This window comes from Perca fluviatilis, chromosome 3 (genome assembly GCF_010015445.1).
Source record: "Perca fluviatilis chromosome 3, GENO_Pfluv_1.0, whole genome shotgun sequence".
In the NCBI taxonomy this organism is placed as follows: Eukaryota; Metazoa; Chordata; class Actinopteri; order Perciformes; family Percidae; genus Perca; species Perca fluviatilis.
The window spans coordinates 43,674,659-43,693,327 of NC_053114.1; the positions used below are offsets into that span (position 1 = coordinate 43,674,659).

The following is an 18,669-nucleotide window of genomic DNA, read 5'->3' on the forward strand; positions in this document are numbered from 1 at the left end:
TGGACAGAAACTGACGCTGAACATTTGTCCTGTATGGGGTTACACTGCAGCCCGGTTCACGGCTGTCGGTTCCAGCGTTCTCGCTCAATACTGGACCAATTTCAAAGATTTTCGTTCACAATAGTCACTTAAACACCAATCCATTGGAAAACAGGGTTGATAAACAAAACAAATTAGCCTTTAAGTCTGTGTTAACACTCACACACACACACACATATCGTCCCTGTCCGTTGTAATGACATGGCAGACTTCACACAGGCTGCTCTGAGCAGAGACTCAGGCTCAGTTTCTGACCCGTCTTATCAGCAATCTGCTCATTCATTCCACAGCATTGTGTATCAGCACTGTGCATGCACTCTGGCCGCTTTCCCAGGTGGAGGGTGAAGCTAAATCTGTTAGCTTTCGAGCTGGTTCACTTGCTGGTAATCGGGGATGCACCGACGTATCGGACCGTAATTTCTCAAATGCCAGGGAAACAATTTCAAGGTGTTGATGCAACTTCAGGCTTTAAACCTTTATAAGCAATAACATTAAAAGCGTAACTCTCGCCAAAATGCAACCTAGGGTCTTTATGTGAATGTTCCACTCGCCGCCATCTTGCCAGTCAAAAATATAGTATATATCAGGGGTGTCAAACTCAACTTCCCAGAGGGCCACACTGGAAAATAACAATCACATCAAGGGCCAGACATGTTTAGTTTATTGATAGGCTTTTATTTAATCGAAAAAGTAAAATATATTTGACTGTATTATTGCATGTGTCATATAGTCTTCTCACTTACAGTTTGGTTGACTAAAGTCCTATAGAAGTCAGGAGAAAGTTCCTCGGCCATCATAGAAAAGAAACGCCCAAAAACGTTGGAAAAAGTGACAAAAACGTTGGAAAAAGTGGCAAAAACATTGGAAAAAATTACAAAACATTCAGCAAAAGTGACAAAAACATCAGTACAATTAAAAAGATGTCGGCAAAAGTGACAAAAACGTCAGAAAAAGTGACAAAAATGTTGGAAAAAATTACAAAAACGTCAGAAAAAGTGACAAAAATGTTGGAAAAAATTACAAAAACGTCAGAAAAAGTGACAAAAACTAGGTGGGCCAAAATGTATTGTGAACCTAAATTGATATGCAGGCCAGATCCTAATCTGCGAGGGGCCGGATTTGGCCCGTGGGCCTTGAGTTTGACACATCTGGTATATATAGTCAATCTCCGAATACAGCATAACAGGGAGGAGAGGAAACGGCGAGATGGCGGCGAGCGGAAAAACCAACTGCTAAAGTGAGTTGTTCAAAACCTCTTTTTAGTAAACTCTGTGAACACAACCAATGTTCTCAATGCTGAGTTCATGTGTAGAGCCCCTGGTGATACTTGGAGCAACATCTCATGTTGTGCTGAGCCTTCTTAGTGGTTTAAAAATAGTGATTTTGATGCTATCATAGTAGTGCCCCTAGCACAAAAGGCAATTTCACCGAAAAACGAGAATACGGTCAATCTTAAAAGTGGCGCTTCCGTCCTTATTCTGCTTTTAAACTAAACGTAAGACCCTAGGTTGCATTTTGGCGAGAGTTACACTTTTAACTATTGCTTGACTTTAAGTGGATATTGCTGTGTGACTGACATTACTTTGACAGTTTACTGACTTAAGTTTATTACTCTCAGAAAAACTAATATATAGAAAATACAATTGACCTTTTTAATTGCATCTTTAGTCATCAAAATACACAGTAACACAGCACATGTGCCAATTAGTTTCATTCAACTAAGTGCAGTTCTCGTGACAATCTTAATTAACAAACTTTCCACCAAATTTCGATGTCAGACAGAAGGACAGCATAAGCTCCATATCATCATGTCAATGTTTCATTACTTCAATGTTGTGTAATAAAAATTGAAATATGTTTTTGTACAAATGGAAACATGTCAGACAGGTGAGCGCCAGTGACAAGTGACAGGAGGTAGTTTGGGTCCAGCGGGTTTGACCTCGGTGCATCCCTACTGTTAATGCGTCATGAATGCTCCACTGCTGCCTCCTGATTGGCTGACCACTTTGCTAATCGCATGTTCTGTTTTTCTTTCTTTCTTGCACTCTCACCACTTCCTGCCTGCTCCACCTCTCAACCCATCTGCCACACTCCTGTTTTTATTTCCTGTTTTTTTATATATATATATATATATATATATATATATTTTTATGGGAATGAACCTTCATTGGGCTGTGGTGTTCCTCTGGCTGTGGCCTCGCTTTCTCATTGGCTGACTCTTGCCGCTGTGTCATGACCAATCGCAGCCCACCCGGCGGTTTTTCATCCCGCCCCAGTCCCCAGACCTGTGTCAGTCCCCCAACTGCAGCCCCACCCACTCCCCCGAGGTCCGCCTCAACGGCGTGGGGCCACGCACGCCCAACTCCTACCAACCAAAGATGGGGTCTCCCCTCATGCACCCCCGCACGCAGACCCTCCCCGCCAAGCCCAAAGTGTCTGAGAAGCCCCTACAGACCACCAGATCCAACCCCCTCCCCAACACCGCCCAGACCCCCACCACACCCAAATCTGAGCCGTCCACGCCGTGCCAGCCTCTGGCGCCGTGCGTGCCCAACAGCCCGCGGGTGAGACGCCACCCTCCCCTCACCGTCCCCCCTAAACTCTCCATCCCCCTTTCCCCGGCGGCTCCCATGTCGCCCCGCCGCCGCTACCACCTCCACCCTGACCACAACGGCAAATCTGTCCCCATCACGCAGGTGACCCCCCACCCCTCCCCGAGGGAGCCCTCTCCCCACCCCCAAAGGCACCCCGGTGCACACGCCCAAGGACAGCCCGGCCGGCACGCCCAGCCCGACGCCGCCGCCAAGCCCGTCCATCGGCGGCATGCCCTGGAGGACGCGCCTCAACTCCATCAAGAACAGCTTCCTGGGCTCGCCGCGCTTCCACCGCAGGAAAATGCAAGGTGATATAAGAATAATCTTTATTTATAGAGCACTAAGAATAATCTTTATTTATTGAGCACTAAGAATAATCTTTATTTATTGAGCACTAAGAATAATCTTTATTTATTGAGCACTTTACAAAGTGCTTCACAAAGCAATAAACAGTCCTTCCAGAAAGTTTTTTTGTGATTGTTGCGGTCAAAAATCCTTGATTTTCCATCCATCGCATTAAAAAATGCAATGGATGGAATATGCGGGATATTTATGCAATTTTATGCGATGAAATTGCCGGAACTTGCAAAGATTGCGGTTTGATGAAAAAGAGAAAAAAAAAAAGATTCCCCCCCTTCCACAACACCCTGCTTGTAGTGCCGTGCTCGATAGAAGAAATTATTAGTCGACTAACACTCATTCAGTTGTATCGACTAATCGATTAGTTGATTTAATCGACAGATCTGTAAATCTGAGTTTCTCCACTAAGAGTCCTGCTAAAAGCACCACTTTAATTCTTGTGTTTACCAGAGATGAGCTCGTACGTTTCTTGGAAATAAGTCATTCAGCATGAAAACAGCATCAGACATGATTAATGGAATAAAGAGATCTAAGTTGACGAAGACCAAAACAACCGATTAGTCGACTAATCGACTAAGAGGGAGCAGCCCTAGTAATATAAGAATAATCTTTATTTATAGAGCACTTTACAGGGTTCATACGTTTTGAAAAAACCTGGAAAAGTTATGGAATTTGAAAAATGCAAATTCCAGGCCTGGAAAGGTTTTGGAAAAATAAAAAGACCCAGAAAGTTTTGGAAAAATCATGGAATTTTTGTTAACACAGCATAATAATATGCGATTAATGCAAAAAAATCTTTTAATTATAAAAAATGTATATCATGTCATCTTAACCTTAACGTTCTGTTCGGGGCGTGATATTCTGAATCCCACTATGAACCACATAAATTGTCATTCATTTTCTAGTTAAACCTCTGAGGGTAAACTTTAACACAGATTTTTATGTAACAATTTGTTCACACTGTTTTTATGCTGTGAAGGTATGTTAATACCATTTATTCGTGCAATGACTGGGTGTGTGTGACCATGTGTGTTCATGTACACTGCTAATGCTGCTACGTGTTCTTTTTATTCTTTTTAAACATTAGGACTTACATATATATTTTTATTTCTTTTTCTTAAACTTAATGAATTGATGCACTGACTGGAGAGCACTTCAAATTTCGTTGTACTTGTGACAATGACAATAAAGACTATTCTATTCTATTGTATAATTAGTCATGGACATTTGCCAAAAAGTCATGAAAAAGTATTGGTTAAAATGCGTATGAACCCTGAATAAGAATAATCTTTATTTATAGAGCACTTTACAAAGTGCTTCACAAAGCAATAAAACGGAGCCTTCATAAAAACGTTGGGTTTTTACAACAACATATAAAAACGTGTACAGTGTCGGTAAGAATAGGAGAAACCTTTTGAAAAGATTACAACAGTTCAGAGGAGGGTCGAGCTTTTACAGTGAGAAGAGACTTAAAGGAAACAACTGATTAAAATAAAGACTTCTGTATATGATTTATTTAGATCAGATCTTTACGATATCCTCTCCTATCTGTATTATAATTAGAGCTGCAACTAAGGATTCTTTCCATTGTCTATTAACGTGGTATCAATGTCAGAAAATGGTGAATAATAGGGGTGGGAATCACCAGAGGCCTCACAATACGATATCATCACGATACTTATGTCACCATACGATATTATTGCGATTTTAAACATATTGCGATATTCTGCGATATACTGCAATGTATTACCTTTTTTCCAACTTCAAATTTTTCCCAATTTCAAATGGAAAATGTTGTCAACATCTGTTTTATCGAAAAAGATACTTTTCTCTGTTCATCTCACTTCAATTTTAAATGCTGCAATATGTGATTGTCAAGCAGACAGACTGACCAACACATATATCATAAAAGATCCATACTTGGCGTCTGTGTATCGATACAGTATTGCCACGAAAAATATCTCGATACTATGCTGTATCGACTTTTCCCCCCACCCCTGCTGAAAAATGTGGATCAGTGTTTCCCAAAAAGCCCAAGATGACGTCCTCAAATGTCTCGTTTTGTCAGTTTCCTGTCCCAGAGGAGAGAAGACACTAGAACAATATTCACATTTAACAAGCTGACATCAGAGAAGTTTGACTTCTTTTTTCCTCATTAAACAGACTGATCATCATGAAGTGGCGTATGTACGACACGCCAATTCGTATGCCATTATTGGCGCGTTATCAAGACGCATACTCACTTTTTAGCGTGTTTATCAACGCCGTTTGGTCTCCATTGACTTACATTACCTTGCGATTGCGTGTGAAATGACGCTGTAGAGCAGGGGTGTCAAACTCAACTTCCCAGAGGGCCAGACTGGAAAATAAGAATCACATCAAGGGCCAGACATGTTTAGTGTATTGACAGGCTTTTATTTAATCGAAAAAGTAAAATATATTTGACTGTATTATTGCACGTGTCATATAGTCTTCTCACTTACAGTTTGGTCGACATAAAGTCCTAAAGAAGTCAGGAGAAAGTTCCTCGGCCATCATAGAAAAGAAACGCCCAAAAACGTTGGAAAAAGTGACAAAAACATTGGACAAAGTGACAAAAACGTCAGTACAATTAAAAAGATGTTGGCAAAAGTGACAAAAACGTCAGAAAAAGTGACAAAAATGTTGGAAAAAATTACAAAACGAATAAGGCACAAAACATGAACATTACAAACAACCACAAAAGTGACCAAACGAAAAAAGATCAAAAATAACAAAACGACAAAACATGGAAAAATAAACAACAGCAAGGACAAACGACAACACAAAAAGACAAAAGTGACAAAACAAACGCGACAACGGACAAAATAAAAATACAAACGCAGGACAAAAACAAAAGAAAATCGAAAACGGAAAAGTGACAAACAAAAGCACAAACGAAAAACACAAAGGACAAAATAAAATAGAGAAAACAACACAAAACACAAAGAAAAAGAAAAAAGAAAATGTGGAAACAAAAAATAAGGAAGAAAAATAAAAAAACGAACAAAAGTGGAAAAAGGAAGGAAAAATGAAGACAGTGGAAAAACGTGGAATGAAGAAAATATAGAAAAGAAGAAGAAACAGGAAAAAACGGATGGAAAGATTAAAAATAGGAATTAAGTGGAAAAAAAAGAAAGATAGAATGGAAAAGGAATGGAAGAAAATTGAATGGAACGGAAGGAATGGAAAGAGTGGAAGGAAAAAATGGAAATGGAAGGAATGGAATGGAAGAAAAGAATGAATAGAAATGAGAAAGATAAACGAAAGAAATAAATGAAGATGGAATGGATAAATGGAATGGAACAAGGAATGGAAAAAATGGAAAAAGTGGAAATGTTGGAAAAAATTACAAAAACGTCAGAAAAAGTGACAGAAATGTTGGAAAAAATTACAAAAACGTCAGAAAAAGTGACAAAAATGTTGGAAAAAATTACAAAAACATCAGAAAAAGTGACAAAAACTTTGGAAAAATGACAAAAACATTGGAAAATATTATAAAACATTCAGCAAAAGTGACAAAAACGTCAGAAAAAGTGACAAAAATGTTGGAAAAAATTACAAAAACGGCAGAAAAAGTGACAGAAATGTTGGAAAAAATTACAAAAACGTCAGAAAAAGTGACAAAAACTAGGTGGGCCAAAATGTATTGTGAACCTAAATTGATATGCGGGCCAGATCCTAATCTGCGAGGGTGTGCTGTAGAGAGTAGTATGAAAGGCCCAAAATCCGTATACAGGACTTTCACCCAGGAGACCCGGGGATCGTGTCCCGCGTTTCACATTCACATTTCATACTAAGGTAGAGCTGGCCAATATATCGATATTATATCGATATCATGATATGAGACTAGATATCGTCTTAGATTTTGGATATCGTAATATAGCATAAGTGTCTTTTCCTGGTTTTAAAGGCTACATTACAGTAAAGTGATGTCATTTTCTGAACAGACTGTTCTAGCTGTTATTCGCCTTTACCCACTTAGTCATTAGATCCACATTACTGATGATTATTTATCTAAAATCTCATTGTGTAAATATTATGTGAAAGCACCAGTAGTCAACTCTACAATATCGTTGCGGTATCGATATCGAGGTATTAGGTCAAAAATATTGTGATATTTGATTTTCTCCATATCGCCCAGCCCTATACTAAGGTTTTGGACATACTAAAACATGTCACATACTGTTTTAGCTACTATATAGCATGACAGTAAGGAATTTGGGACGCAGCCTGGGAATTGATGGAGGGGTCCGTGAGACGTGGGACCAAAAAGGTTGGAAACCCCCCCCCCCTGCTGATTTATTGAGATCAGATCTGTATGACATCATCTCTTTCTTATCTCTATGATAATGTATTCAGCAGAGAGCGTGTTCATGCATCAAACTGCGTTCTCGTAGCTCAGGGGGAATAAGTACAAATCATCTCATGTGCCCCTAATGGCTGTGTTTAACAGCTCACCTGCTGCCAGCCCTTATCAGGAGAAAAGGCCGCCTCGGGCCGCATCCTACGCAGGATAACGATCTCATCACAGGGAACGCAGCATTTACCATCGCTCTGCTTTAGGTTAGGTAGTTTAGTGCCATGAAATCGCTCGCAAACCGCACAAACCCGAACAGAGCCATGATGATCTCATTTACACGCACAGATTATATATTTATCCATTTGCAAGGGCGTCACTTATCCCCACAGGAATCGATTACATTTCCTCTCAAATGGAGTGCCCTTTTCTACCTATTTTCAAACTGCTGTAACCCTCCCATCCCCCTCCCCCCTGTAGATTATGGCCATCAGACATGACCACAGTTTCTACAAATTAAATGTGAAGTAGAGCTGCGAAGATTAATCCATCAGTGGTCAACTATTACATTAAATCGCCAACTAGTTAGATTATTATTCTCACAGATAACACATTCTCCGATTCCAGCTTGTTAAATGTGGATATTTTCTAGTTTCTTTCCGGGCTGTGTGCAATTAATGGAAATTAGTCGCGATTACGCTTTCATTTCATGTTTATTTGAATAGGGACAGATGCTAAATCAGAGACATTTGGTGTACAGCATCACAGTATATATATATATATGTATATATGTATACTTATAGCTGTTGTTAATTTCCAATGCCCATCCCTAGAAGGGCTTTCAAACAGTCATAGAAAAACACATATGAAACATTGCCAAATTAAAATACATAAAGCACATAAACATAAAAAGGTACATACATCTGTGTAGGAAAGAGATGACCCCCCTACACCACACCAACTTAACTCTGTGACCTTTGATCTCTTATTTCCACAGTTCCCACCCAGGAAGACATGTCCAGTCTGACTCCAGACTCTTCTCCAGAGTAAGTATCGCCAGAGATCTTCTAGGACTAAAGAGTAGTTTCCTGTCTGTGTGTCCCGTGGGTTTGTCCACGGCCCCGCCTCTTTAGGAGGCTAGTGGCGCGTCCCGAGTGTTTGACTCCAACGGGAGAAGTGAACGCAGATTATGAGCGATTCTTTCGCCAAAGTAAGCCACATATCTCCAGAACATTCTGACACTAAAATGGCATTTTTCAGACGGACACATCAGGAGTTAATTAAAGTGGCGCTATGCAGCTTTGCCCATTTTCTTCGCTGTTTTCTCGCTTTTTGCTGGCAGGTTTCTCTAAAGAGCTCCCCCTACAGCTTTAGGCTGTTTATCATTTATTAAATGTTGAAGTATGAACTATGAACTGAACTGGTTCATTTTAAAAATTTGTGAACTGAACTTTGGAGGTAACACTTTACTTGAAGGTATCGACATAATCGTGACATGACACTGTCATAACTATGACATGACAATGTCATAAACGTGTCATAAACATAAACAGGTCATAAACGTTTATGACTTCTGTCATTACGTGTAATTCGGTTTTTGTCACGGCAAGTTGACACTGTTTGGGTTGTCTTGATTATGACAACTTGACTTTAATCAAAGTGACATTACCAGAAGTTGTCTTGGTCATGACAAGTTGACATTAACATTTGTTTGGGATGTCTTTGTCATGGCAACTTGACATAATGTCATCCTGTTTACTGTGAAGTTGTCTTAAAGGACACTCCAAAGAAATGTAATGTCAACTTGTCATGACCGAGACAACTTCTGGTAATGTCACTTTGATTAATGTCAAGTTGTCATAATCAAGACAACCCAAACAGTGTCAACTTGTCATGACAAAAACCGGATGACACTTAATGACATCTATGACTTGTTTATATCGTTCATGACAGCGTCATGTCATAGTTATGACAGTTGTCATGTCACGATTATGTCGATACCTTCAAGTAAAGTGTTTTTCAACTTTGAACCAGTTCATGTAGAAAGTGAACTTTCCCAACACTGAAAACGACACAAATTTCTATAACGCTTCCACCTTCGGAGAAAACTTCAGCGGATTCATAGCGGTAAGCGAAGCTACTTGCGATGTTCGTTGTTCTGAAGCCCGTTGCGTCTCCTCCCTGCAGACTGGCTAAGAAGTCGTGGTTCGGGAACTTCATCAACCTGGAGAAAGAGGAGCAGATCTTCATCGTGATCAGAGACAAACCTCTCAGCTCCATCAAGGCGGACATCGTCCACGCCTTCCTCTCCGTAAGTCTGCTCTTCTTTGCTCCTCTTCATCCATCCATATTTTACCTACATGTTTGCACACATCTATAAGATACTATATTTATGTGTGTGTGTGTGAGTATGAGTGTGTGTGTGTATCCTTGTATTAATGAGTGTGTAGAGTTGCATGTACTCTAATGTGCCTAAGCTGCACCTGAACTGTTTGAGTGTGTGTGCTGGGAGGGGGGAGAGAGAGAGTGAGTGCTAAACTGCTTGTTTTTAATTACGATGGACACCATGTAATTTATAGTCCTGGGAAATTTCTATTTGAAGTTGTTAATTGTTTTTTAAAGGTGTCATACCTGCCCAGAGACTACAGGTGGAAATTAGCAGTTGTTGCTATAATTTAGCCCAAGACCTATTCTCTTGTTCAACAAGTTTAATGTTTATTTGTGCATTGTCCCTGTTTCAAATAAATCCATTTCCATTCCATCTGTCGTCTGTTCTCCTCTGCTTTCTCTCCCGTTACCGTCTGATGAATCGCACTATTCTGTCCGTGGCCTGTTTCTCTTAGCCTGGCTCCGCCCTTTTCATTTCCCTTCAGTACTCACCCTGGGTTTGCGGTATATTCGTGGGTTTTCTCCGGTCAAATCTTTACCGGTCCAATCAGCGAACAGAGGGATGTGGCTGAGGACGATGACGTTGAGGTCGTGCGCTAGTTTGAGTTGTAGTTCCGTAATGGCGAGCGGAGAAAGATGCGAGCGAAGCCACTCGGCCCGTTGTGGCAACGCTGCTGAATATCCAGAAGTTACACTTACACATACACTTGTAGGTAGGACCAGGCTAATGGACCAGAGTCTGGTAGGACCAGGCTAGTGGACCAGAGTCTGGTAGGACCAGGCTAATGTACCAGAGTCTGGTAGGACCAGGCTAGTGGACCAGAGTCTGGTAGGACCAGGCTAGTGGACCAGAGTCTGGTAGGACCAGGCTAATGGACCAGAGTCTGGTAGGACCAGGCTAGTGTACCAGAGTCTGGTAGGACCAGGCTAATGGACCAGAGTCTGGTAGGACCAGGCTAGTGGACCAGAGTCTGGTAGGACCAGGCTAATGTACCAGAGTCTGGTAGGACCAGGCTAGTGGACCAGAGTCTGGTAGGACCAGGCTAATGTACCAGAGTCTGGTAGGACCAGGCTAGTGGACCAGAGTCTGGTAGGACCAGGCTAGTGGACCAGAGTCTGGTAGGACCAGGCTAATGTACCAGAGTCTGGTAGGACCAGGCTAGTGGACCAGAGTCTGGTAGGACCAGGCTAATGTACCAGAGTCTGGTAGGACCAGGCTAGTGTACCAGAGTCTGGTAGGACCAGGGTAATGGACCAGAGTCTGATAGGACCAAGCTAGTGTATCAGAGTTTGGTAGGACCAGGCTAGTGTACCAGAGTCTGGTAGGACCAGGCTAGTGGACCAGAGTCTGATAGGACCAGGCTAGTGGACCAGAGTCTGATAGGACCAGGCTAGTGTGCCAGAGTCTGGTAGGACCAGGCTAATGGACCAGAGTCTGATAGGAACAGGCTAATGGACCAGAGTCTGGTAGGACCAGGCTAGTGGACCAGAGTCTGGTAGGACCAGACTAATGTACCAGAGTCTGATAGGACCAGGCTAGTGTACCAGAGTCTGATAGGACCCGGCTAATGTACCAGAGTCTGGTAGGACCAGGCTAATGTACCAGAGTCTGGTAGGACCAGGCTAGTGTACCAGAGTCTGATAGGACCAGGCTAGTGGACCAGAGTCTGGTAGGACCAGGCTAGTGTATCAGAGTTTGGTAGGACCAGGCTAATGTACCAGAGTCTGGTAGAACTAGGCTAGTGGACCAGAGTCTGGTAGGACAGAGAATAACTTTACATCTGAAGCGTTTAAAGACTCTATTTGTCCGTTGTTTATTTCTAAAGAAACACGACAATGTATAAAAGGCTCCATTACCTTGTAGCTCACGTTATGGCTCCGTAGCAGACGCTTTTATAACAATAGGCTAATGACGGTCTATAACCACCGAGACTTACTGTCACACAGTAGAGGAATTACCGTATAGTACAGGAGAAGCTCACAGGCAGTTTGGACTTCCATTAGCTGTTTAGGTTTAATGACTAATGTTAACTAGCATGTTAGTGATCAGTAATTAGCCTGTGCCTATGTTATCTCCTTACATATACCTACGCTCTCCATCTCTGTAAGATTAGGAATGATTGAGATTTCTCTCGGCACAGCTACCAGAAGACTTCACACTTTCAGACAGGTTGCTCACGTCACATCTACGTCTTCAAGCTCAGTTGGAGGCTGCTCAGTAACGCTCAGCCAGCACCGGGAAAGAGACTTCTGATATCCTTCACTGGTCTCTGGTCCAGAACCAGGGGGTCTGGTGGTCCAGTTTGTATATATATACGGTCTGTGGTGTTCTCCCGTCGTGTTGGCAGCAGTCTGCTGCTGTCTGTCCACGTCTCGTCGCCAGCGGTGACTCCGACGCTGACGCGACGAAAACGCTGCGACGTGTTCTCCTTCTGCTCCTGTCGGTTTCTCTCTCATCCCCACGCTGCACACACACACACACACACACACACACACACACACACACACACACACACACACACACACACACACACACACACACACACAGACACACACACACACACACACACACACACACACAGAGACACACACAGAGAGACACACACACACACACACACACACACACAGAGACACACACAGAGAGACACACACACACACCCACAGAGAGACACACACAGAGACACACACAGAGAGACACACACACACACAGAGACACACAGAGAGAGACACACACACACAGAGACACACACAGAGAGAGACACACAAACACACACACAGAGACACACACAGAGAGAGACACACACACACACACAGAGAGACACACACACACACACACACACACAGAGACACACACACACACACACACACAGAAACACACACACAGAGACACACACACACACACAGAGACACACACACACACAGAGACACACACACACACACAGAGACACACACACACACAGACACACACACATCCATGCTGCCGTCTCCACTCACACACAAGTGGGTCTGTTTCTGCTGACTCAGAGTCTGCTTACCCCCCTCCCTCCTGCTCTCCTCCCTCCTCCCTCCCCTCTCCCTCCTCTCTCCTCCCACTCCCCTTCTTCTCCCTCCCTCGCCTCCCTCCCCTCCCCTCCCTCCCTCCCTCCCTCCCTCCCTCCCTCCCTGCCTCCCTCCCTCCCTCCCTCCCTCCCTCCCTCCCTCCCTCCCTCCCTCTCCCTCCCTCTCTCCCTCCCTCCCTCCTTTCCTCCCTCCCTCCCTCCCTCCCCTCCCTCTCTCCCTCCCTCCCTCCTCCCTCTCTCCCTCCCTCCCTCTCCTCCCTCCCTCCCCCTCCCTCTCTCTCTCCCTCCAGACACTCATTCAATGCGTGTCGACTAATCGATTGGTGATTTAATCAACTGAATATTGGCAAATCTGAGTTTTCTCCGCAAAAGAGTCACCACTTTGAATTGTTGTGTTTACCGAGATGAGCTCGTGCGTTTCTTGGAAATAGGTATTCAGCGAAAACAGAATCAGACATGACTAATGGACTACAGAGATCTAAGTTGACTGAGACCAAAACCACCGATTAGTCGACTAATCCACTAAGAGGGAGCAGCCCTGCTGAGCACCAGGTGTTGCTTTGGTAATCTGTAGGTCGAAAACTTTATTTTTAGACGTCTAGGGCTACATTTACATCGCTACATTTTGGTTTTTAATTTTTAATTTTATTGTTTATTTAGATAGGGACAGTGCATATTAATGGACATCAGTACAAGTACACAATGTAATAGGGCTGTGCAATTAATCGAAATTTAATCGTGATTAGGATTTCGGCTCCCAATGATCACAAAACAGAATAATCGAGAAATACTATTATTTAGCTCATTACGTTTTGCGAGTAAACTCTTATTTTCTCTCGTGTTAAATCATAAAATAAAATAAAGAAATAAAGTTTAAATAGGAAAATTATTCAGACAAATTTCACAGTTGTATGTGTGTTTTTTACTGTTGATTTATTAAACTTTTTCCCCTGTTTTTTAAGTTCAATAATTGCAACATCTTTCCACATTAATCGTGTTAAATTATCGTGATTTCAATATTGACCGAAATAATCGTGATTGTATTTTTTTCCGTAATCGAGCAGCCCTACAAAGTAAATATCCTTGAGTTAGCACCATACTTAATTTTCATCTATTGTCCCCAGGCAGGTAATTAAAAAGTAAAACATATAACCAGTAACAAGCGTGCAATGCCCTCATAGTTTGACAGTTTCCAATATCTATTTCCCCACAGTTTGTCCAAATGTGGTGCGCCTAAAAGGTATTACACAGTCCCCTTTGGTGGAGGCCCTTGTAATACCACCACTCTCAGTTCTTTGAAAGAAGTCTTAAGAAGTTTTAACCCTTGTGTTGAACCCTCGACTATGAAAAAAACATGTTTTTTTTCGACATTTTTATCACTTTTTCTGTTGTTTTTATTGCTTTGTCTGAAGATTTGTTGCTCATTTTCCCAAGTTTTTGTCACTATTTCGAAGTTTTCGGCGCTTTCTCAAACTTTTTTGACATTTTCTTCCAGTGTTTTTGAAGTTTTTATGGTTAGAACTAATCTCCGTTTAAACTAACACGCCCAAACCAAAATATCTCATCTACATCCTGGTATACTGGGATCATAGGTCGGAAATCCCCATCTGACGGCTGTCCCACCCTAAAAATCATCATCATTAATGTAGCGTTTTGTAAATATGATATACCTCAAATAATTGTGTAAGAAGTAAAACTATAAATGCATACAGGGCAACAAAATGCGTTTTTACAGGGTTCATTCGTTTTTGAAAAAAACTGGAAAAGTTATGGACATTTGAAAAATGCAAATTCCAGGCAGGCCTGGAAAGGTTTTGGAAACATAAAAAGACCCAGAAAGTTTTGGAAAAGTCATGGAATTCTTTTTTTTAACACAGCATAATAATATGTGATTAATAAATGTATTTTTTACGTCGTCTTAACCCCTTGACGCCTGAATTTATTCACAATTATATAAAAAAAAATGTATTATGTGTGTTTCTGGCTCCAAGCTGATGCTAAATTAAGTTGAGATTGTTAATTTGTCTATAGCATATGGAATAGATATAAATTTAGGTATGATGCAAATTAGCGACAACAGGCATTTATGGTAAAATTCTTTACAAAATGGTAGAATTAATAAAAAACATTTTCCCATCTCAGATATGTAGATTTTATTCATGTCACAAAGTTGTTAGAACTTCTAAACTTTAATTGACAAATAAATTAATCTTGACAACAGCAAGAAAGAAAACACTTTCCTACTCCCTAACATTGACAGTAGTCTTTTTAGGATTAGGGGTTTGGGGTCAGGAGTTAGGGTTAATTTCGCTTCCGTGAACCGGATGTAGTTCCCACTCCGACCGGTCCTACGAGAAACCAGTGCGTGCAAAAGGTTCCTAGGTATGTATCGAATGTAAACAAACCGGCATTGGGGGGAATACACACGCTATTTCGCCTGCAGTCGTATTCGGGGAGCGATATTCTGAATCTAACTATGAACCACATACATTGTCATTCATTTTATAGTTAAACCTCTGAGGGGAAACTTTAACACAGATTTGTATTATTGTATAATGTCGACTGACATTTTCAGGAACACATAGTCATGGAAATTTGCCGAAAAGTCATGGAAAAGTATTGGTTAAAATGCGTATTAACCCTGGTTTTAGGTTTAGAAAGATGTTCACCTGTCAGATGAAATCCAAGCCCATGTACCGGGCATGGGGGCGTGCCGGGGTAAAAAAGGAGGCACCGTGGAGACTCCGCCCACTGTTGGTAATTGCCATGGTAACGTTAGTAGCTTTAAGTCTCAGAGAACGAGACGTCGTGACCGATGAGACCCAATCAGGACGGAGAAACGTTGGCGTCAGTGTTTGGCCGTTGCCAAAGGTCTCCATTGAGATTACCAGACCCAAACGGGTCAGAAGAGTTTCCAAATGTCTCCGATTTAGGGGCTCGGAAACGCCAGAGCAGGGGGGAATGAGAGGGGGAAACACCAGAGCATGGGGGAATGAGAGGGGTAAACGCCAGAGCATGGGGAATAAGAGGAGGAAACACCAGAGCATGGGGAATAAGAGGAGGAAACGCCAGAGCAGGGGGAATGAGAGGGGAAACGCTTAGAGCAGGGGGGAATGAGAGGAGGAAACACCAGAGCATGGGGGAATGAGAGGGGTAAAACGCCAGAGCATGGGGGAATAAGAGGAGGAAACACCCAGAGCATGGGGGAATAAGAGGAGGAAACGCCAGAGCAGGGGGAATGAGAGGGGGAAACGCTAGAGCAGGGGGGAATGAGAGGGGAAACACCAGAGCATGGGGGAAATGAGAGGGGTAAACGCCAGAGCATGGGGAATAAGAGGAGGAAACGCCAGAGCAGGGGGAATGAGAGGGGGAAACGCCAGAGCAGGGGGGAATGAGAGGAGGAAATGCCAGAGCATGGGGAATAAGAGGGGGAAACACCAGAGCAGGGGGGAATGAGAGGAGGAAACGCCAGAGCCGGGGGGAATAAGAGGAGGAAACACCAGAGCAGGGGGGAATGAGAGAGGAGGAAACGCCAGAGCATGGGGAATATGAGGAGGAAACACCAGAGCAGGGGGAATGAGAGGGGAAACACCAGAGCAGGGGGAATGAGGGGGAAACACCCAGCAGCGGGAATGGAGAGGGGAAATGCAGCAGGGGGGAATGGAGAGGGGAAAGGAGTGGGGGGGAATGAGGGAGGAAATGCCAGAGCATGGGGGAAAGAGGAGGAAACACCAGAGCGGGGGGAATGAGAGGGGAAACGCAGGAGCGGGGGGGAAATGAGGGGGAATGCCAGAGCAGGGGGGGGGGGGAATGAGGAGGAAGCCAGAGCATGGGAAGGAGGGGAAACACCGGAGCAGGGGGGGGGAATGAGGAACGCCGAGCAGTGGGGGGAATGGAGGCATGCAGAGCAGGGGGAATGGAGAGGGGAGGAAGAAGGGGAGGCACAGTGCGGGGGAATGAGGAGGAAAGGCAGGGGAATGAGAGGAGGGAAACGCCAGAGCGGGGAATGGAGGGAGGCACCAGAGGGGAATGAGAGGGGAACGCCAGAGCAGGGGGAATGGGGAAGGAGGAAATGCCAGTGCGGGGAATGAGAGAGGAACGCGAGCATGGGGAATGAGAGGAGGAAACGCCAGAGCAGGGGGAATGAGAGGAGGAAACGCCAGAGCAGGGGGAATGAGAGGAGGAAACGCCAGAGCAGGGGGAATGAGAGGAGGAGCGTTAGGATTTGGGAATGAACGCTAACAAAGCCTACCGGTTGTTTCAGGTCCCAGCCGGCGCTTCAAGCGCGTGGTGGAGACCATCCAGGCCCAGCTGCTCAGCTCGGACCAGCCCGGCATCCAGCCCCAGATATCTGGTAAGTGGAGTCCTCGCCACCCTCCACGTCCTCACAGCCCCTCCCTCCCAGCATCCTGGCACTCCTCACAGCACAGCCACTCCTGCGGCCCACCTCGGCTCGGACCCGCTCGGCTCGGCACACTGCTTTTAGCACACGGCATCTCCACGTGCATGGCCCTGCCGCATACCATGGCGCGCGCACACACACACACACACACACACACACACACACACACACACAGGACACGTTAACGTTGTTCACTGAGCTGTAGGTGTGCAGCTAAAGGGCTGATTACTAGGATTGGGCATCGAGAAGCGGTTCCAACTTGGGATCGTTTCAACAATTAGAAAAGTTATCGCACAAATGTTTTTCGGTTTCCGTAGCGGCCCCACGCCGTACTTCCAGGCGCTCGTTGTGTTGCAGCCGCGGAGCACGGTACGCGGCGCTCTAGTAGAAACTGTAAATCACCATTGAATAGTAAATAACAATGTTCCTCTGTGAAATTAGCGCGTGACCCGAATCACAGTTACAGGAAGCAGAATTGGAATCAGAATTGTTCGAATCAAAACGATGCCCAACCCTACTGATGACATCACACTGTAGTTTTAGCCTACTGATGACATCACACTCTAGTTTAGCCTACTGATGACATCACACTGTAGTTTAGCCTAGGCAGACAGCAGCCTCGGCTCTCACCTAGCGTCTGACTCAGCAGAAACACTCGCTCAGTTCACACAGCACAACACATTCATACTTGTCTTTAGTGCTGCATAAACACATCGGAAATATCCCACAAATCTGTGAAATCTTCTCTCATGTGATTGGATATTTTGGGCTGCCTATAGAAAGATGGATGGATTGTAAAAAAAAAGAAAATATGGAAGAAAAGAAAGAGTGACTGTGTGTTCTCCAGTCCTTGTTAGTTGTGTGTGTGTTAGTGTGACAGTGTAGTGTTGCTGTCGTTATCTGTGGTTGTTCACTTGATAATGGTCCCCTCTGGTGGTGAAGCAGAGAAACTACAACACACACACAGAGACACACACACAGACAAGGACACAGATACACATAGACACACACACACACACACACACACACACACACACACACTCACACAGACATACACACACACACACACACACACAGACACAAACACAGAGACACACACACACACACACACACAGAGACACACAGACAGAGACACAAATACACGTAGACACACACACACACAAACAAACACACAGAGACACACAAACACAGAGACACACACAAACAAACACACACACAGACACACAAACACAGAGACACACACAGACACACACAAACAAACACACACAGAGACATACACAGACACACAAACACAGAGACACACACACACACACAGAGACACAAATACAGACACACAGAGACACACACACACACACACACAGACGGAGACACAAATACACAGACACACAAACACAGAGACACAAATACACAGACACACACACACAGAGACACACACACATGCACACACACAGAGACACACACAAACAAACACACACACAGAGACATACACACACACACACAGACACACAA

The 18,669-nt window shown here is 43.7% G+C and overlaps 1 pseudogene; it reads left to right on the forward strand.

Annotated features, from left to right (window-relative positions):
• The window catches only part of LOC120556521, a 193,140-nt pseudogene that overhangs the window by 162,963 nt on the left and 11,508 nt on the right, over nt 1-18,669 (forward strand).